We start from the raw sequence: 21,213 nt of genomic DNA on the forward strand, positions 1-21,213 counted from the left end.
TGGCATGAGCCAATTTTCCAGCATGCCCAGATACACGTGTCCTGTAACATTTTTTTCGCAGAAGAAAAAGGGGCAGTAAACTTTAAACCGTGAGATTGCCCAAAACACGTTAACTTTTGGTGAATTGCGAATTTGCTGCACGAATGCGTGAGGATTCTCTACCGTCCAGATTCGCACATTGTGTCTGTTCACTTCACCATTAAGAAAAAATGTTGCTTCATCACTGAAAACAAGTTTCGCACTGAACGCATCCTCTTCCATGAGCTGTTGCAACCGCGCCGAAAATTCAAAGCGTTTGACTTTGTCATCGGGTGTCAGGGCTTGTAGCAATTGTAAACGGTAAGGCTTCTGCTTTAGCCTTTTCCGTAAGATTTTCCAAACCGTCGGCTGTGGTACGTTTAGCTCCCTGCTTGCTTTATTTGTCGACTTCCGCGGGCTACGCGTGAAACTTGCCCGCACGCGTTCAACCGTTTCTTCGCTCACTGCAGGCCGACCCGTTGATTTCCCCTTACAGAGGCATCCAGAAGCTTTAAACTGCGCATACCATCGCCGAATGGAGTTAGCAGTTGGTGGATCTTTGTTGAACTTCGTCCTGAAGTGTCGTTGCACTGTTATGACTGACTGATGTGAGTGCATTTAAAGCACGACATACGCTTTCTCGGCTCCTGTCGCCATTTTGTCTCACTGCGCTCTCGAGCGCTCTGGCAGCAGAAACCTGAAGTGTGGTTTCAGCCGAACAAAACTTTATGAGTTTTTCTACGTATCTGTAGTGTGTCGTGACCATATGTCAATGAACGGAGCTACAGTGAATTTATGAAATCGCTTCAATCATTTGTAATAGCCCTGTATGCCTCCAGTTTCGTGAACCGTTGTGGTGAAAATGTGTATTAGGAATGTTTATGTGGCGTCAGTTAGGCTCAGGACATCTAATATTACTCACAAGAGTTAATAGTTGAGTGAGGAACGCTGCGCTTAATATTAGGAGCATGGCACTCGAAGTGTTACACTCCGTTTAAAAAGTAAACTCCTATGAAGTTGTATCGCAGTTCGCTTGCAGTGTGCTTTTAATTGTCTCCAAATCGGATAATAACTCTTCTAATGATAGCTTCTGGGGAAGCACACCCTGAATTCAGAGCGATACGGGGCTCTGCTGCCAACCGAACAGAAAGACCTTGCCGCTGCCAACTTATGTTTTATAAGAAACCCCTACTCTTGTTACATATGCAAAGTACAGGAATGTACCTGCGAAGGAAACGTCAGCCCTGTCGAACTAGCTTTCAAACGTATTGAGGACGTTATGTTATGCAACTGCCTCTCAGTCCACCATCGAGTCCCTGCAGAGGCGCGCTAAATAGTTTCAAGCTGCAGAGCTTCTGAGAAGGAAGTTGCAAGCAAAGCCGTTGTGCAACGCCATTTCGGCTGCGGACCGGTTGTGAGCTCAGGCGTTCGTCTGCTAAGTGGCCGGGAGCGAACAAGCGAGCTCGCTGTCGGGGAACTGACCTCATTCCACATTCGTTTCTAGGAAGCGCACAGTTATTAGACATGCTGTGGTTTCTGCGTGGCGCACGCAGCACTGCGAGATACCAACCGCAGGCCACAGTCTGTGATAAAATCTGTGTGCGACACTGCGTTGGCTCACTATTGTATTTGGTCGTCACTTTGCGCTGCGTGTTTTGCAGCGCATACTGACATGATTTCGTCCTTCGTTAATTCTTGATTTCAGTCGAAGCCTATTTCTCTTCAACTGAAGGTACACATATCATTCGGTTCGACAGACACTAAGGTGACAGAAGTCGTGGGGTAACCATAAGCACATATACAGATGGCGGTAGTATCGCATACACAAGGTACAAAAAGGCACCGCACTGGCGGAGCTGTCGTCGTACTCGGGTGTTTGATGTGAAAGTTTTCCGACTTGATTATGCTCGTACAACTGGAATGAACAGACTCTGAACGCGGAGTGGTAGTTCGAGCTAGACACATGGGACATTTCATTTCGGAAATCGTTAGGGAATTCAGTATTCCGATTCCCACTGTGTGAAGAGTGTGCTGAAGATACCAAATTTCAGGCATCACTACAGTCGACGCAGTGGATGACGGCCTTCAAAACCGAGAGCTGTGGCGTTGGCATGAGTTGCCAGTACTAACAGACAAGCAACACTGCATGAAATAACCGCACAAATCCATGTCACACGTACGTCTAACATACCCATTAGGACAGTGCGGCGAAATCTGGCGTTAATGGGCTATGGCAGCAGAGAACCGACGTGAGTGCCTTTGCTAACAGCACAACATCGTCTGCAGCGCCTCTCCTGTGCTAATGACCATATCGATTGGGCCCTAGACGACTGGAAAAATGTTGCCTGGTAGGATGACTCCCGATTTCAGTTGGTAAGAGCTGATGCTGGGTTTCGAGTGTGGTGCAGAGCCCATGAAGCTATGGACCCAACTAGTCAGCAACACGCTGTGCAAGCTGGTGGTGTCTCCATAACGCTGTGGGCTGTGTTTACATGGAATGGACTCAATCCTCTGGTCCAGCTGAAACGATCATTGAGGAAATGCCTGTGTTCGGCTACTTGGAGACCGCGTGAGGCCATTCATGGATTTCATGTTCTCAAACATATCACTGTCCCGCAACTATTCGCAATTGGATTGAAACACACTCTGGACAATTCGAGCGAACGATTTGGCCACTCTCGAGCGAACGATTTGGCCACTCTCATCGCCCAACATGAATGCCATCTAATATTTATGGCCGCGCGGTTAGAGGCCCCATGTCACGGGTGCGGGGCCCCTCCCGTAGGAGGTTCGAGTCCTCCCTTGGGCATGGGTGTGTGTGTGTGTGTGTTCTTCGTAGCGTAAGTTAGTTTAAGTAGTGTGTAAGTATGTGTACAGATGATCTCAGCAGTTTAGTCCTTTAGGAATTCACACGCATTTGAACATGTAATATTTATGGGGCATTATCGAGAGGTCAGTTTCTGCACAAAATCCTGCACCGGCAACACTTACTCAATAATTGTGGCTATCGAGGCAGCGGGAGACTTCCAACGACTTGTGTCCGTGCCACGTTGAGTGCTGCACTATGGCGGGCAGAAGGAATTCCAGCATGATATTAAGGAGGTAACCCATATATTTTGTCACCTCAGTGTATACTCGTTTCACGGTGTCACTGTTGACATTTGCTTAAGCTTCTGATTTTTCACGTACAGACGTTACTCATAGTGATCTCTCAAGTTTTCTTGGCGTGATTGATTAAAGGTGTGCTTCCGAGTGTTCTATCGAGTTGTTGTTTCCATTTTCTGCTCAGTATTTCAACGACCGACCCAGTCGTCTTCTTAGCAGCTGCAATATTTGACGTTGTGTGTATTCGCTGTTTGGACTCCAACGAGACTGCTTGAAGTTCAGGCAGCGAGCACACATACGATTACTGTAGCTTCGGTCAGACATTCTGGCGGGTGGCTGTTACTGCGCTGTTGCCAAATCGTGCACCTGATAATCACGTGCATCTCTGTTACTCACTGTAATAGTCTCCGATTTGGTCAAAATCAGTATAATTACGTTTTTTGCGATGAAATTTTGTTTTAGGCTATCTCAGTCATAGCATTATGCAAGCAAAGTACGTGTACAATATTTGAATATAAAAACATAGAGCCTCATCATTCATCTCGTTATTTGCCAATCTATAGTGCATAAAATTATTAAGGACAACTGTAGGTATTATATGTTTATTATATGAAGTGTAAATGTACGTAAATCAACGGCAAAAGCGCACATTAAGATAAAAACACCTACTTCTTTTGGAATTGCAATTATTGCATTCTTTTTGAAGTCTGAGGGTATTTACCGTCTCTTATACATCTCGCACATCTGATGGACTAGTTTTGTCATGACTGGCTCTTCCAAGCCTATCAGTAGTTCAGAGGAAATATCGTATACTCCAGGAGCCTTGTTTCGACCTAGGTGTTTCAGTGGTCTGTCAAATTCTTCTCACAGTCTCGCATCTACTATCTTATTCATCTGCTGCGTCTTTCCTTTCTATAATATTACCTTCAGTTTCATTTCTCTAGTATAGCCTGTCTGTATATTCCTTCCACTTTTGAGATTTTTCTTCTTTGCTAAGTAGATTTTTATTTCTAAGCTCTTGATATTTATACAACTGCTTCTCTTTTCTCCAGAGGCCTCTTTAACTCTCTGTAGGTAGTTTCTGTCTATCTCCTTGTTCTACATGCTTCTGTAGCCTTTCATTGTCCTCTAGCCCTTTCTGCTCAGCCATTTTGCACTATCTATTAGTCTCAGTTTGTATTTTCTCCTTTCTTCAATTAAATTCGAATATCCTATGTTACCCAAAGATTTCTACCAGACCTTGTCTTTTTACATATTTGGTCGTCTGGTGTCTTCACTATTTCAACTGTCAAAGCTACCCATCCGTCTTCTATTGTATTCCGTCCCTCTTTTCCAGTCAGTCGTTGCGTAATGCTCTTTGTGAAACTCCCAACCACCTCAGTGTTTTTTTCAACTTATCTGGGCCCCATTAATACAGAATTTATTGTAGTCAGAATCCAGATCTGCCCCTTGACGTGCCTTACAGTTTAGAATCTGGTCCCGAAATCTCTCTCTTAGCATTATACACTCCTGGAAATTGAAATAAGAACACCGTGAATTCATTGTCCCAGGAAGGGGAAACTTTATTGACACATTCCTGGGGTCAGATACATCACATGATCACACTGACAGAACCACAGGCACATAGACACAGGCAACAGAGCATGCACAATGTCGGCACTAGTACAGTGTATATCCACCTTTCGCAGCAATGCAGGCTGCTATTCTCCCATGGAGACGATCGTAGAGATGCTGGATGTAGTCCTGTGGAACGGCTTGCCATGCCATTTCCACCTGGCGCCTCAGTTGGACCAGCGTTCGTGCTGGGCGTGCAGACCGCGTGAGACGACGCTTCATCCAGTCCCAAACATGCTCAATGGGGGACAGATCCGGAGATCTTGCTGGCCAGGGTAGTTGACTTACACCTTCTAGAGCACGTTGGGTGGCACGGGATACATGCAGACGTGCATTGTCCTGTTGGAACAGCAAGTTCCCTTGCCGGTCTAGGAATGGTAGAACGATGGGTTCGATGATGGTTTGGATGTACCGTGCACTATTTAGTGTCCCCTCGACGATCACCAGTGGTGTACGGCCAGTGTAGGAGATCGCTCCCCACACCATGATGCCGGGTGTTGGCCCTGTGTGCCTCGGTCGTATGCAGTCCTAATTGTGGCGCTCACCTGCACGGCGCCAAACACGCATACGACCATCATTGGCACCAAGGCAGAAGCGACTCTCATCGCTGAAGACGACACGTCTCCATTCGTCCCTCCATTCACGCCTGTCGCGACACCACTGGAGGCGGGCTGCACGATGTTGGGGCGTGAGCGGAAGACGGCCTAACGGTGTGCGGGACCGTAGCCCAGCTTCATGGAGACGGTTGCGAATGGTCCTCGCCGATACCCCAGGAGCAACAGTGTCCCTAATTTGCTGGGAAGTGGCGGTGCGGTCCCCTACGGCACTGCGTAGGATCCTACGGTCTTGGCGTGCATCCGTGCGTCGCTGCGGTCCGGTCCCAGGTCGACGGGCACGTGCACCTTCCGCCGACCACTGGCGACAACATCGATGTACTGTGGAGACCTCACTCCCCACGTGTTGAGCAATTCGGCGGTACGTCCACCCGGCCTCCCGCATGCCCACTATATGCCCTCGCTCAATGTCCGTCAACTGCACATACGGTTCACGTCCACGCTGTCGCGGCATGCTACCAGTGTTAAAGACTGCGATGGAGCTCCGTATGCCACGGCAAACTGGCTGACACTGACGGCGGCGGTGCACAAATGCTGCGCAGCTAGCGCCATTCGACGGCCAACACCGCAGTTCCTGGTGTGTCCGCTGTGCCGTGCGTGTGATCATTGCTTGTACAGCCCTCTCGCAGTGTCCGGAGCAAGTATGGTGGGTCTGACACACCGGTGTCAATGTGTTCTTTTTTCCATTTCCAGGAGTGTATAATCAATCTGACACCTCAGCGTCTCCTGATCTCTTTCGCTTGGTACAACCTTCCTTCCTGATTCTTAAACCGCGTAATTAGCTATGATTCAATTACGCTGGTTGCAAAATTCTACCAGGAAGCTTCTTCTTCCATTCCTTTCCTCCGGTCCATGTTGTTCGACTACTTTGCCTTCTCTTCCTGTTCGTAATGTGGATTTCAAGTCACACATCCCAATTTACCTCTTCCTTAACTGTTTGGATAATTTCTTTTATTTCGTTACACAGTCTTTCAGTCCCTTCATGTGCGGATCTACACTCATGCTCATAAATTAAGGATAATGCTGATACATGGTGAAAAAAAGCTCTCGTGGGGGGTTTGCGGGTTTAAACCACCTCAGGGTATGACCATGCGGTGCATCTGACCTGCGGTCATTGCACGGTGGCGCTGGCAGCAGTCCTCATACGCAGAGGTGTGTTGGTGCATGTCAGAGTACGGTGCACCGAGTAAGTGTCCAGACGTCTTCAGGCGCGCTAATGGTGATTGTGTGTTGAAAATGGCTCAAAGAACACATATTGATGACGTTATGAGGGGTAGAATACTAGGGCGACTGGTGGCTGGTCAAACACAGCAAGTCGTGCACGGGCCCTCCGTGTGCCACAAAGTGTGATCTCAAGATTATGGCAACAATTGCAGCAGACAGGAAACGTGTCCAGTCGCTACAGTATTAGACGTCCACAGTGTACAACACCACAAGAAGACCGATATCTCACCATCAGTGCCCGTAGACGATCACGGAGTACTGCAGGTAGCCTTGCTCGGGACCTTACCGCAGCCACTGGAACAGTTGTCTCCAGACACACAGTCTACAGACGACTGAACAGACGTGGTTTATTCGCTCAGAGACCTGCAAGGTGCGTTCCACTGATCCCTGGTCACAGGAGAGCCCGTAAAGCCTGGTGTCAAGAACAGAGTACCTGGGCATCGGAACAGTGGTCCCAGGTTATGTTCACAGACGAGTCCAGGTATAGTCTGAACAGTGATTCTCACCGGGTTTTCAATTGGCGTGAACCAGGAACCAGATACCAACCCCTTAATGTCCTTGAAAGGGACCTGTATGGAGGTCGTGGTTTGATCGTGTGGGGTGGGTACGTACTCCCCTGCATGTATTTGACAGAGAAACTATAACAGGTCAGGTGTATCGGGACGTCATTTTGCACCAAAATGTCTGCCTTTTCAGGGGTGCAGTGGGTCCCACCTTCCTCGTGGTGGATGATAACGCACAGTCCCACCGAGCTGCCATCGTGAAGGAGTACCTTGAAACAGAAGATATCAGGCGAATGGAGTGGCCTGCCTGTTCTCCAGATCTAAACCCCATCGAGCACGTCGTGGATGCTATCGGTCGATGTATCGGTGCACGTCTTCAAACCCTTACGACACTTTGGGAGCTCTGACAGGCACTGGTGCAAGAATTGGAGGCTATACCCTAGCAGCTGCTCGACCACTTGATCCAGAGTATGCCAACTCGTTGTGGGGCCTGTATACGTGTGCATGGTGATCATATCCCATGTTGATGTCGGGGTAGATGCGCAGGAAACAGTGGCGTTTTGTAGCATATTTGTTTCGGGACGGTTTTCTCATTTCATCACCAATACCGTGGACTTACAGATCTGTGTCGTGTGAGTTCCCTATGTGCCTATGCTGTTAGCGCCAGTTTCATGTAGTGCCACGTTGTGTAGCACCACATTCTGCAATTATCCTTAATTTATGAGCGTGAGTGTAGTTGACCTATAAATTTTATTTGATTTTGTATTTATAATCCTGTGCTCACCTGGGCAGAAGTTCTGCTCCTTCTGCCACCGAACTTCACTAATTCACACAATATCTGACCTCAGCCTATCCATTTTCTTTTTTTAATTTTGTAACGTACCTGCCCGATTGAGGTCTCTAACATTCCACACTCCGAGCCGTGGAATGCTAGTTTTGCTTCTCTTGACGGCATCTTCCCGCGTACCTCTCGCCCGGAGATTCGAACGGGGAACTGTTTTACTTCCAGAATATTTTACCCAAGTGGATGTCATCATCATTTAACAGTGCAGTAGAGCAGCATACACCCGGAAAAAATAACTGCAGAGGTATTCCCTTGCTTTCAGCCGTTCGCAATGCCAGCACTACAAGGTCCAGATGGCTGGTGTTACAAGGCCAGATCAGGCAATCATGTAGACTGTTCCCCCAGTAACTATTGAAAAGGCAGCTGCCCCTCTTCAGAAATCATACTCTTGGCTGTCGTATCCACAGATACTCTTCTGTTGTGGTTGCAACTACGGTACAGCTGTCTGTATTGCTGAGGCACGCAAGCCACTCCACAGCGGTAAGGTCCATGGTTTAAGACGAGTTATTCAACAAACGAGACACATTTTAAAAGTCACGACTAGCATGAACATACGAAGAACATAGACAGTCCTCGAGCCCAAAAAAACACTCTCTTTACAGAGACGAAGAAGACAGAATGTTGCGCGAATAGAGAGCTGATTTGAACATTGTGGGAATAAAGAGCTTCTTATGTTCACAGGATCTAAATCCTGAATAGGGAGCATTGGACGTTCTCGGGGGACGTGTTGCTCTGATGAGTAAAACCATCAGGATGTTAAAGATCCATTGACGAACGAAAGGCATATGTTGTGTCTGTAAATGTATCCTGCTTCTATTAATTACAAGGAATTCCTGACGTGTGGCGTAAATAATTGGGACTTTTGATAGTGGAATACTTCACGTAAACAGAAGCTACAATATACTGTAATATTTTTCTTTAGCATTTGTCATACAGGATACATTCATGTGCAGGTTTTTTTATGCACTAACTATTCAGTTTGAAATGCTTGCTGATTCTTTAGACAAACGTTGTCATTTGCTCTGCACAGTATTACTTCGTGCCGGAAAATCGGCTACTTCAGTACCATTCGGCAAAGGTGATGCAGTACTAGGAAGTTGGGACTCGTATGCGTAATGCGCGAGTTTTGAGTTTCTCTTGTCCAGTTTCATTAAATTTGCTGTTGTTTCCCAGAAACACTTCGACCGAATGCTGGAGAAGTTCTTTCCCCCTGCTTTTATCCACTGCATGCTCCCTTTCGCGGTTTGGATGGGTCTTACAAAGTTTATGTGGCGACTGCTGAAGCTAATTCTCTGTTGGACGAACACAAGAGCATTTTCTAATGGTTCGTGCTTAGTAAATGTGCGGCTTTCAAACCACCCTTTAGATTTCATGACTTTCGCTCGTGGCACGTGGAAGATGATTCGTGTTGTAAAAGTGTATGCGTTGTTTGAGATGGATATCGAGGAAGCATGTGGATGCATTCTGGAAAGAGCCTAGAAGGAACGTGTCAGTTTGTGCACAATTCCTTGAGTAGAAGCAACATCCGTGTTCGCTCTTTTTTACATCCACCCTTCCCCTCTTCTTTTACGATGCCAAGAGTCCTTGATTGGAGAGAAAAGAATTATTCATAGCGCACCGGCGGCCATGAGCGACACTGTAGGAATTCGTGGGCGCGGAGCATACTGAGCAGCTGCGCGGTATTCGAGCTTCGTCCTCGGTTCCCAGCGCTGCACCGTAGTCTGGCAGCCGCCCATTGGCGGGCACTGGCCAGAGTACCGCCCCGACGCGTCACCGGGGTCGGTGTTTCACTGGGGTCTTCATAACTTGCACGGAGACGCTATTTTAACGAAAAGGCGGTGTAACCAGTTAATTTGTGGCAAGTACACGCTTATGCGGGTGGCATTCTAAACGTAAAGAACCTTTTGAACTGACGAGCTGCACAATTCTCCCCCTCCACCCACCTATACCCTGAGAATGTGATGAATGAATCGTCAGTTCGAAACGGTGCATCATGTTTAATGGGGGAAGTGCAAATATTCATGATGAACAACGTTCAGAGCCGGCCGCTGTGGAATAGCGGTTCTAGGCGCTTCAATCCGGAACTGCGCTGCTGCTACGGTCGCAGGTTCGAATCCTGCCTCGCCGGCCGGAGTGGCCGTGCGGTTCTAGGCGCTACAGTGTGGAGCCAAGCGACCACTACGGTCGCAGGTTCGAATCCTGCCTCGGGTATGGATGTGTGTTATGTCCTTAGGTTAGTTAGGTTTAATTAGTTCTAAGTTCCAGGCGACTGATGACCTCAGAAGCTAAGTCGCATAGCGCTCAGAGCCATTTTGAACCAATCCTGCCTCGGGCATGGATGTGTGTGATGTCCTTAGGTTAGTTAGGTTTGAGTAGTTCTTAGTCTAGGAGACTGATGACTACATAGTTCTTAGTCTAGGAGACTGACGACTACAGATGTTAAGTCCCAAAGTGCTTAGAACAATTTGAATCATTTTGAATAACGTTCAGACCGGCCTTCATTTGCGACTGACGAACTCGAATCAAGGTATGAGGAAAAATTCCAGCGACATAGACGTTTAACTATCGATGGACAGCCGGCCGAAGTGGCCGTGCGGTTAAAGGCGCTGCAGTCTGGAACCGCAAGACCGCTACGGTCGCAGGTTCGAATCCTGCCTCGGGCATGGATGTTTGTGATGTCCTTAGGTTAGTTAGGTTTAACTAGTTCTAAGTTCTAGGGGACTAATGACCTCAGCAGTTGAGTCCCATAGTGCTCGGAGCCATTTGAACCTATCGATGGACAGAGCTATGCTTTCCTGAAATTTCACGATCTGTTCTTTTTAAAATTGTTACTGGTTATTTGGGCTATGTAAAAGTGTTCCAGTACACGTACGAGGGCGTTCAGTAAGCAATGCAATACATTTTTTTCTCGGTCAGTTGCGGTTGAAAAATGCGGAATTTGTTGTGGGACATCGCGGAATATTCATGTTTCTTCCCTATAGCAGGTGGGACATCGCGGAATATTCCTGTTTCTTCCCTATAGCAGGGCTTCCCAACCTTTTCAGCTGGCGGACCCCTTCTACAGTCGAAAATCCATGGCGGACCCCTAGTCAGTCAAGAGCACAGTAACTTTAAATTTCAGAGCGAAACCCATGGAACTGAAAGCTTCTTAATGCAAGTGCCATGTTCCCAATCACCTCCCCCCCCCCCCCCCAACCCGAAGTATCAATACTCTTTGGAGCTTCTTGTCATTGCTCTTGCTTTGGTCGTCCTACCTCCTCATTCATTTCAACTGGAAACTTCCCTTGTTGTGAAGGCGATGGAGCAACCGCACCCTTCTTCAGTGATCCTGACTTCAGCCACGGATCCATGTTACAAGTAATAAACTGGTCAAAAATCGACTTATGAAATAGGTAGTGCACTGAAAAAGCAAGTTTAACATTTAACGATGCCTGGGGCCGCATACGTGCCAGCGAGCGCTGTGATTGGTCGACAAAGCTTGCTCTGCGCAAGGTTTCACCGCATCTAGCGCCGTGAGCCGGCGCACAAACGACCCCCGTATTGTTGCGAAACAGTCGATCAGAGAAGCCGCATTCTCCGGCACTAAACTGTGTATGCGTTCTCACTTAGGAACCGCAAAGGCTGCTTGGGAATACGACCTGAAGTAAAAGTACACGCTTTTCACACGAAAAAAAAAAAGTTATGGATTTGATTTTCACATTTTTATTCAATAATTTTACTCATTATTTTACAAGATTTGGTAAAAGGTGGCTGCGGACTCCCTAGAAAGAGATGGCGGACCCCTAAGGGGTCCGCGGACCACACGTTGGGAAGCCCTGCCCTACAGTTTTGCGAAGTCGATACGTGGCAGCGCTAAACGTAGACTTCAAAATGGCGTATTTAACGGAGAGTGCATTACAAGCAGAGAGCTGTAACTGAGTTTCGTTTGACGGAAATCCAGAGCATCGCAGATATCCGTAGGCGCCTGCAAAATGTCTACGGAGACTGGCAGTGAACAAAATCCCGGTGAGTCGTTCCGCGAGGCTACTGCCATCATCGCAACAAGGTCATGCAAACCTGTCCTGTCTCTCGCGTGCAAGCCAGCCGCACACAGCTGTGACTCCTGCGATGAACTTCAGCGAGTTCGTCGCCAAAAAATGCAAACGAATCTCTCCATGACTACGCGAGGCCTCAAACAAGTCGGAGCACCTGAGAGGAGCTCAGAATGCTTCATTGGACTGTTCTTCCTCATCCACTGTGTGAATGATGGGGCGGTTGCTGTAAAGTGGTACCATTCGGGCATAATTTCCCTCACAGTAATATGGCGTAAGGCTGTCGCATTGAACGGAGAATGTGTTGAAAAGTAGTGTTCTAGTGGCCAGAAGAGCGGAGAATAATGTGGTGTATCGGAATCCAGAAAAAAAAAAACATGCATTCAGAGAAAAATGTGTTGCATTGCTCATTGAACGCCCTTCGTGTTTGTGATTAGTCAGTAAAAGAATGATATAGCACAACGGTAAGCGTGTTGGAACACTAGGAAAGTTTACACCCTACCTGAGTTCAATTACAGTAAACCTCACTCATAGTATAGTACGATTCATTGAAATTGTCTGAGTTCCTACATTCGCCCCGCGCAAGAATGCTCGAATTAAATGCCGAACAGTCTTCTGTGTTCTGAGCGAGTACAGCTGCTGAAGGTCTCTTGAGAACACAAATTGGATCTTGTGTCAATGTGTAGGTTACTAGGACAACTGGAAGTGGTAATGGTACAAAAAATATTATCATACAAGTGCCGGATGTGCAGCAAACTGTCACTGCCGCCTGGTAGTAATGGTTTCAGAACACCAGTCTCGTCCCGTATCAAGCTGACCAAAGGTCACTGGTCGCGGCGGAATCATGACCTGCCACTGATAGCAAAGCTCAGCCAATTTTTTGATCGGTAACCGGTATGGAAACAGCAGCGTCAAGCCCTTGCGCTTCAAAACATAACGTGTTACTGATGACTGGCGGTATGCTTTCCACTTTCACCTGCGCAGCAGCATAACTTAAAAATGTGAATGTAGTCCGTGGACCACGCATCGTTGGCGCAACGTGCTTTTCTCCTGTGAGTTTCTATTACATTTAGCGTCAAATTTCACAACACTAGCTGATTGATAAAGATAAGGGAACTTGCAAGAGTCTGTGCAGCGTTCAGCAAAGGGAACAGTGATGATGAAATCGTGTGGCCAGAATCGGACGTTTTCAATGAAGGCGTGCCACATCTCCTTCCGGCCTGTGTATCTGCCAGAGGAGAGACGCCTAATGAGAGGTTAGTATTCACGTGAGACTCCGCTTTCTCCATGTCGTTATAAGAATAAACTATACACACTTCGAGTTATTCTCATTGAGTCCATCTTCCTTGCCACATGTTCTTTGCTTATGTTTCAGTTATCTCTCTCACCAATGAACAGAACCTGTGTGAGAGCTAACAACTTTGCTCTGTAAGACTTGCAATACATTGTGATATTTAAATATGTAGACAACAAATATGTTCGTCACAACAAATCTCACGGTGTAAAAAGTTTTTAAACCACCTGATCGTGATGGTATGGCTTTTAAATATGTCGTGGTCTTTAAGTAGCTGAAACAGTAGATCGAGTATCGCTTTGTGCATTAGTTAATCTGTGGCAGCCTTTGACAAGCAGTCTATTATGGACAAAATATTTCAAACTTTATCTTGGTCCTCGCTGCATATGGTCTTTGGCAGACAGTTAATTGTTTCATTATGACGGACTCTTACGCTAACAGTCAGCTTGGAATATAGGTAAAAAGTGTGTGGCGTTCACAGTTTTCTGTTACCATTCTTCAGTTTGAAATCATTCCATCGGAGAAAAAAAAAGGTCTGTTTAAAGTAGTATCGAATGAAAATTAGTCTTACTAACAGTGTATCAGTAATTTCCAACTTATAGCGTTGACATTACCGAAAAAATTTCACTCAGGTCCCTCAGTAATAGTCGAAAGAAACTGTCTCTCTGCTCCGTACGCCCTATTCCACTTAAACACCCAGAAATTTAATCAAGACGTAATCTGTAAACGATACACTCAGCGGAGAAACGTAGTCGACTCCTAGCCCCCAAACTGAAAAATATCTACTCTCAGCGTGTCACACGAAATACGGGGGGGCTTCCGTCCATTTGTATAAAGGGGAAATGTACCATTCGCGATATTCCTTAATGATCCTCTCTGTCTTCTAACTGAACTGCTTTTGGAATGGATCATAAATTGAAAACATAATTCCCTCTGGTAGGGATAATAGTACTCGGCATGTTGAACAGTATGTAGCTTGTATAGTTGGAGCACGCTCTTACTCGAAACGATAATCGTTACAAGCTTGGAATGAATGTTAAAGTCGCCCGCGTTTGATCAGCGAGGAGATTGGGTGGCAGTACACCGCTAATGGTTCCTAGATGCGTGTGTTACCGTTTTTCCTTGTTGTAACAATAAACATTTCATAAGTTGTTACAAGTGAATGAAAATACCAATGACAATATCTTTACCCGACCCGTCCCGCATCTGATGTCAAAAAAGCTTGTTGGTGACTGATAATTACATAGATAGAATGAACCGTATAATTATACATGTAATAATCGATTCGTATGCGGCCTACTAAGCGCTGTAAAAAATAATTAAAAAACTAAAATCTTGAGTTGATCCACTACTACAGGTTTTACAACCGAAACCTGCTCGATTATTTGTTCGTAACCTCTGAAATGTTACGTGAAATTACATAGATCTCAGCGAAAGCTTACGCATATCACTAAGGAGGAGAGCTGTTTGCTGCATGTCTTAATAATTTAGAAAAGACATCGTCAACGCTGAGGGACGGAGTGGGTACCTTATTTGCTGGCTAGTTTTAGATATCCTTGATATGCTTCAGTATGAATTCCACGCGCACTGCATTCCTTTACGAGACTGGTCTTGTTCCGTAGAAGATGTAGCTCTAATTACTGGTGTGGGTCTCTAGAGGCGCAAGATGATGATTGTGACCGATGACTAGGGTTGCAAGTGCCAGACTAATTACACGAAAGCCACATTGAAATTGACGAGCAACGGCTTCTTTGTGAAGATACGGTACTGTTAAAAAATAAACGTACCGCTTACTTATTTTCTTCGACGGACGCCGGCCACTGTGGCCCAGCGGTTCTAGGCGCATCAGTCTGGAGCCACGCTGCTGCTACGGTCGCAGGTTCGAATCCTGCCTCGGGCATGGATGATGATGGTGTGATGTCATTAGTTTAAGTATTTCTAAGTCTAGGGGACTGATGACCTCAGATGTTATGTCCCATAGTGCTTAGAGCCATTTGAACAATCATCGACAGACGGTTCTTCACTTTACAGCTGTGTTTACGTCTGTATCTTCTTTCGCAAAAATTATGAAGATACTCAACAATAGTGTAACATGCGGCGACTACAAACCAATTATCTGCAAAGTCTGAATATTCATAACTTAGTATTAGTGTTGTCCGCTGGTTTTAATTGTGATTATTGCACCTATTGAATCATCAAGTAAATGAACTGTCGTCGAAAAATTGCTACCTCATTTGATTACGTCAAAGGCCTATGTTATGGCTAGTGAAGATCTTCCCCGTTTGCAGAGTGCTTGTAGAGTACAAAGAGTGCAAAATAGTTGTAGACAACATCCAAAATATCTTCTCGTAACTTTTGCACGAGAGTCGAGTCTACTCACGATCTGATTCTTTCTTGACTGAACTACTATGGCGACACTCAAAAACCAACTGTTTTGTTTCCCCTTAGAAGTGATAAGATTAATAAACATCGAAAAGTTCTCTTGTTGATGTTTCTGAATAAGCTCCAGAGCGACGTGTGTGTGGTTCGTTCAGAAACGTTGGAGTGTTGTGGGAAGTACAAACGTTTGAGCTTATTTTTCTTCTCTACACTAAATTTAGCAATCAGTCTTACAGCATTTTAATTCTCTTTTCCCGTGTCCCTTTGAGTAGCAGAGTTCAAGAATGGCTGTTCCTGAGTTAACATCCAAAGTCCGTTTTTTCGTCTTCTGTGTGCACCTTTCAAAATATACACTGACGTGTGAGTTTCAGCTACGAGTGTTTTTTGTTTCGCGACAAAGCGTCATAAAAACAACACAGCTCTGGAGTATATTTCGTTTCTGCTAGACTAGTATTACTGTATTGTTTCAACTTTCCCAATAATTTTTGAATTGCTGCAGGTGTCTCTTCAGTCTTCGTATCTTCACGCGTTCCGTTTTTAAGTGTCCTCGAACATTTCTGCCGAAGAAAATAGCTGCCTGCGCAAGCATGTCAACAGGAGGAAGCAATGCAGAGCATAAGGGACGCGCGGTTCGAGGCGCCATGTCGCTGATCGCGCGACCCCTCCCGCCAGAGGTTCGAGTCCTCCCTCGGGCATTGGGTGTATGTGGTGTTCTTAGCACAAGCTAGTTCAAGTAGTGTGTAAATCGAAGGACCGATGACCTCAGCAGTTTGGTCCGTTAGTAATTCACACACATTAGAACAAAACATAAGTGCGAGACTTTAGGAAGGATGTTACGATGAATGAACCAGGGTCCTAATTCGGTTTGTTTGCGTTAGGCACTTGTACTACCCGAATCAGGTATTGTTCTGCCTCCTATACTCCAGTAACATTGTGTTGAGATGAATTTTCATTCCCATAAATCACAATTCTCATGTAGAAAGACACGTTGTCTGCAGACTGCAGCATGTGTGCACTTTTGGAAAACTATCACTTTCTCGGCAACGAATGAAGGGAAAACGGAGAAATGGGAATAGGTTTTGTCGCCTCTGAAATTGATCTGTGTCCTTCCGAAGCTTCCCCCCTCCCCCCACTTCATGCTGTCTCGCAAAATAGTTTAAATTACGGTTTCAAAGTGGTTCGAGGATCGTCGTGAGCTGGGTGCGCTCTATAGGCTGGAGTTAGACCAATTAAATCCGCTGAAACATCCACAGGAGTATAAAGATAAGAATAGTGCTCTCTCGAGACTTACTCGAATAACATATGCACTGTCAATCACAGCATGTATGGGGTGAGCTGTACACGAGCAGAATTTGGTGGTGCCTTGTCCGTGTGGAGTCTCGCAATGTGGTACGTTTCCTTTGGCGTGTCTGTAGCCGCCTGATAGAAGCAAGGTACCACACAGTACCTCAGGTAATCGGGCCCTCTAGCCTAGTCTTCCTGATATGAGGGATTCAGATTTATCGGAAATTTCCACTTACATATCTGTATATGCCACGCATTTTTAGTAAATTCACACTGAAAGAGCGCACTGAACTGCCCACATTCATTGTCGGCAAAGAGCACATCAGCAGTAGCGGTCGTTGCCACGTGTTGACGCCTCTTCGTTCTGCGACCCCCCCCCCCCCCCCCCTCTATCTGTGTGTGTGTGTGTGATGACGACATGGGTGATCGCCTTGACCTCGCGACTCTACAGCTCAAGTCATGTTGCTCTTTGCAGGCATGTCTGCGTTACATGTACGCTGCGCTAACTTAAAAGTCCTCGAAGGCCGTTGAAACATGTGCAGAGACTGAAATAAGATACTGTTTACATTCGTTTTTCACTGTTTTGGATATTAACATCACTTTTTAAGGAGAAACAGTGCGGCTTCAGTCCCAAACGGAATTATAATAGGCTGCGTGTAAATGTTACATTAGTTATAGGAAATCCACAACGAGAAATTGGCGTCACGTGCGGACACCAAACCATATTTTCTTTCATTCTATATTTTGACACTGGGTCTTCTTTTGATTCAAATGGCAGTCAGTTTTCCGAGTAGTGGATGATGGGACGTAGTATAAATACTTGTGTATGTGATTGATTAGTCGAATTAGGATTAGGTCGAAAGGGCTACGTCGGCATTCTATAACCTATTCACTAAAATTGTCGTGACCATTTAAGAATAACAGTGATTTTGCACGTTTATAGTTACAGAAACAATGAAGAAACAGAAGATGTTTATTGCACGAGAAGTAAAAAAAGGATCTCCAAACCTCATCGATTTTTAGTGATTAAGAGTGTTTGGTGGCCAGTGGAAGTTTTAAACTCGGAAGAGTGTTCCTGGAGCCACTCTGTAGCAATTCTGGAGGTGTGGGGTGTCGCATTGTCTTGCTGGAATTGCCCAAGTCCGTAGGAATGCACAGTGGACATAAATGGTTGCAGGTGATCAGTCAGGATTCTTTCGTTCGTGTCACCTGTCACAGTCGTATCTAGGCGTATCAGGGGCCCCATATCACTCCAACTGTGCACGTGCCACACCATTTCAGAGCCTCCACCAGCTCCTTGCTGACATGCAGGGTGCGTGGATTCGTGAGGTTGCCTCCATAACTGTACTGTCTATCCGCTCGATACAATTCGAAACGAGACTCGTCCGACCAGGCAACATATTTCCAGTCATCAACCCTCCAATGTTGGTGTTGACAGGCCCAGGCGAAGCCTACTAAAGCTTTATGTCGTGCAGTCATCAAGGATACACGATAGGGTCTTCGGCTCCGAAACCCCATATCGATGATGTTTCGTGGAATGGTTCGCACGCTGACAGTTGTTGATGGCCCAGCATTGAAATCTGCTGCAATTTGCGAAAGAGTTGCACTTGTGTCACGTTGAACGGTTCTCTTCATTCATCGTTGGTCCCTTTCTTGCAGAATCTTTTTCCGGCCGCAGCGATGTCGGAGATTTGATGTTTTACCGAATTCCTGATTTTCCCAGTACACTCGTGAAATGGTCGTACGGGAAAATCCTCCTACCTCAGAGATGCTGTGTCCCATCGCACGTTCGCCGATTATAACAACACGTTCAAACCCACTCAAATCTTGATAACCTACCATTGTAGTAGCGGTAGCCGATCTAACAACTGCGCCAAAGGCTTGTCCTGTATAGGCGTTGCCGACTGCAGCGCTATATTATGCCCGTTCAAATATCTCTGCATTTGAATACGCATGCCATACCAGTTTCTTTGGCGCTTGAGTGTTTTTGTTCAGATGTTATTAAAATTGATCCGCCACCATCATTAGATGGTTCAGCATCTTGGTAAAACACATCTGTGGGTCCAGAAGGTCGAGAAAAATTGTTATTATAACTGACATTTGGGCATTTAGTATCCGACTTCTTAGATAGTCACGCAATCGGTCCGTGATTTCTGCCATTGGATATGTAATTTTCCCTTCCGCATGAATCTGCTTGGAAATCTTATTAGTCAAATATTTTAGTGCTTTTCCTTTGTAAGGGACTACATGTCATAGCCACTGAGGCCCCTCCAGGTGTGGGCGAAGCGTTGTAGAAAAGTTTCAGATTTACATCTTTTACACAAATTCCTTGACAAGGCAGCCGCAAAATCATCTCTTCGATGCTCTTAGAATACCATGACCTTCCGGAGCCGGGAACAATTGCAAACGTTTGCTAAAATTCCCCGTCTCTTATAGACTGTTTTTAGTGTGGTTGGATATCAAAAAACCAGACACTGTGGTCCGCATTACCCCCAGCCTACTGTTTCGTCAGCTACACGTGATCTGCGACTTGTTGCCTGTAATGAAAACAGTCCTTGTTTACCGAAAGAGAAGAATATGATGGACAACGTATGGAAACCTAACATGGCTATTTAAACGCCCTGGTGAAATCAAAAACTGTGGGATGGAAGAAACATTCAAGCCTTAAGTGTTTACGTCATTGGCAGCCCAATGGTACAAAACGAACCCAGGAGGTACAGATGAACGCGAACCAAACAATTAAAGGTAGACGATGACTGCTATGTGCCTGACACTCATCACGGAACTACCGAGTCCCCTGAGATGTCTGGTGTAGCGCCTTTTCGATCCTGGCTAGGCGAGTGTTGAAAGCAGCCTGCCAGCCCAACAACGGAGGAACACTCACTTTCTTCACTGAGGCCGGCGACTTCAAACTGGAGGAATATTCATAATTGTATATCGCTATACGCAACTGCACTCTGGAGTCCAGATGAGGAATGTTGGTCCAGTAAATCTCCCACTTAAGACAACCGCTCTAAGAGTTACCGGGAAACTTCTTACTTGTATTGTTTAATTGATTAGAGAAATTAGTAATATATTTGGTTATTTAAATGGATATGGTTCCCTGTTAGCTGCTTTTCTGTCTTGTAATTTGTACCAACGCTATAAAATTTGATCGTTGTTATTTTCATCATGCTTACCAGCTATCTTACAAAGGCTGATAGGTCAAGAGGATCAGTAGATAATATATTATTCCACTCGGGACCTATTGAAGTAACCATTACACGAAATGGTCGTGTCATCGTTGGGGAGTTTTGCACTAATCATCCCTCGAATTCTTTCTGTTTCTGCTGCTAAGCCTACTCACTGTCTTCAGATGTAGGGGCAGCATTCTAGATTTTTTTTTTCATAGATTCCCCTACTACTTATTGATTTTTACGTCCGCCCTGGGTAGCTGAGTGGTCAGCGCGACAAAATGTCAATCCTAAGGGCCCGGGTTCGATTCCTGGCTGGGTCGGAGATTTTCTCCGCTCATGGACTGGGTTGTGTGTTGTCCTCATCATCATCATTTCATCCCCATCGACGCGCAAGTCGCCGAAGTGGCTTCAAATCGAAAGACTGGCACACGGCGAATGGTCTACCCGATGAGAGGCCCTAGTCACGCGACATTTACATTTTTATTGAATTTTACGTGTTTGTTTTAATTCATGTCGCTTGTTAGTGATTCTCCTAAATATTTCACCGGTTTTATAATATAGACTCTTAGAAGTAATTGGATGTTATCGGGTTCTTCCTCTTTGTTATGCTAATTATCTTTTATTTATTCAATTTTAAAGGGATAAATATTAATTACACCAAATTGACATTTTGTCCAAGTCTCTAAGGATTTCATTACAACCTTTCAACGACGACTCTCACCTGTAGGTATTGTCATCGTCAAGGAATAGTCTAAGATTGCTTTCGATCCTGTCTAACATTCTGACCGAGATCGGTAGTGATCCGTTGTGCTTTCGTGAAGCACACTCATATTTTCATTTCAACTTTCCGCCAGTACAAGGTAAGGAACTCTATTAGTTAAAAGTTCTTCGAGCTAATCACATATCAGTGATGACTAATAAACGAGCGTTTCCTTAGAGATTCAAACTTCGAAGATCTGATTACAAATGAGTTAGTGTGTTATATATTTGACGTTGAGCACGTAGGCGATAAATAGTTTAGCAAAGGTTTCAATTTAGCCTCTTAATGTTTATGATGTCTATCTCCTGAACTATTTGTCGTTCAGAAATATAATTTTGCAGGTACATTCACTATTAGACTATATGTG

The 21,213-nt window shown here is 45.5% G+C and overlaps 1 protein-coding gene across 2 annotated transcripts in view; it reads left to right on the forward strand.

The window, feature by feature from the left end:
• LOC124711315 (cation-independent mannose-6-phosphate receptor) overlaps nucleotides 1-21,213 on the forward strand; it is a 640,574-nt gene that overhangs the window by 480,445 nt on the left and 138,916 nt on the right. The window lies entirely within an intron of this gene.

Source organism: Schistocerca piceifrons, chromosome 1 (assembly GCF_021461385.2).
Source record: "Schistocerca piceifrons isolate TAMUIC-IGC-003096 chromosome 1, iqSchPice1.1, whole genome shotgun sequence".
NCBI lineage: Eukaryota > Metazoa > Arthropoda > Insecta > Orthoptera > Acrididae > Schistocerca > Schistocerca piceifrons.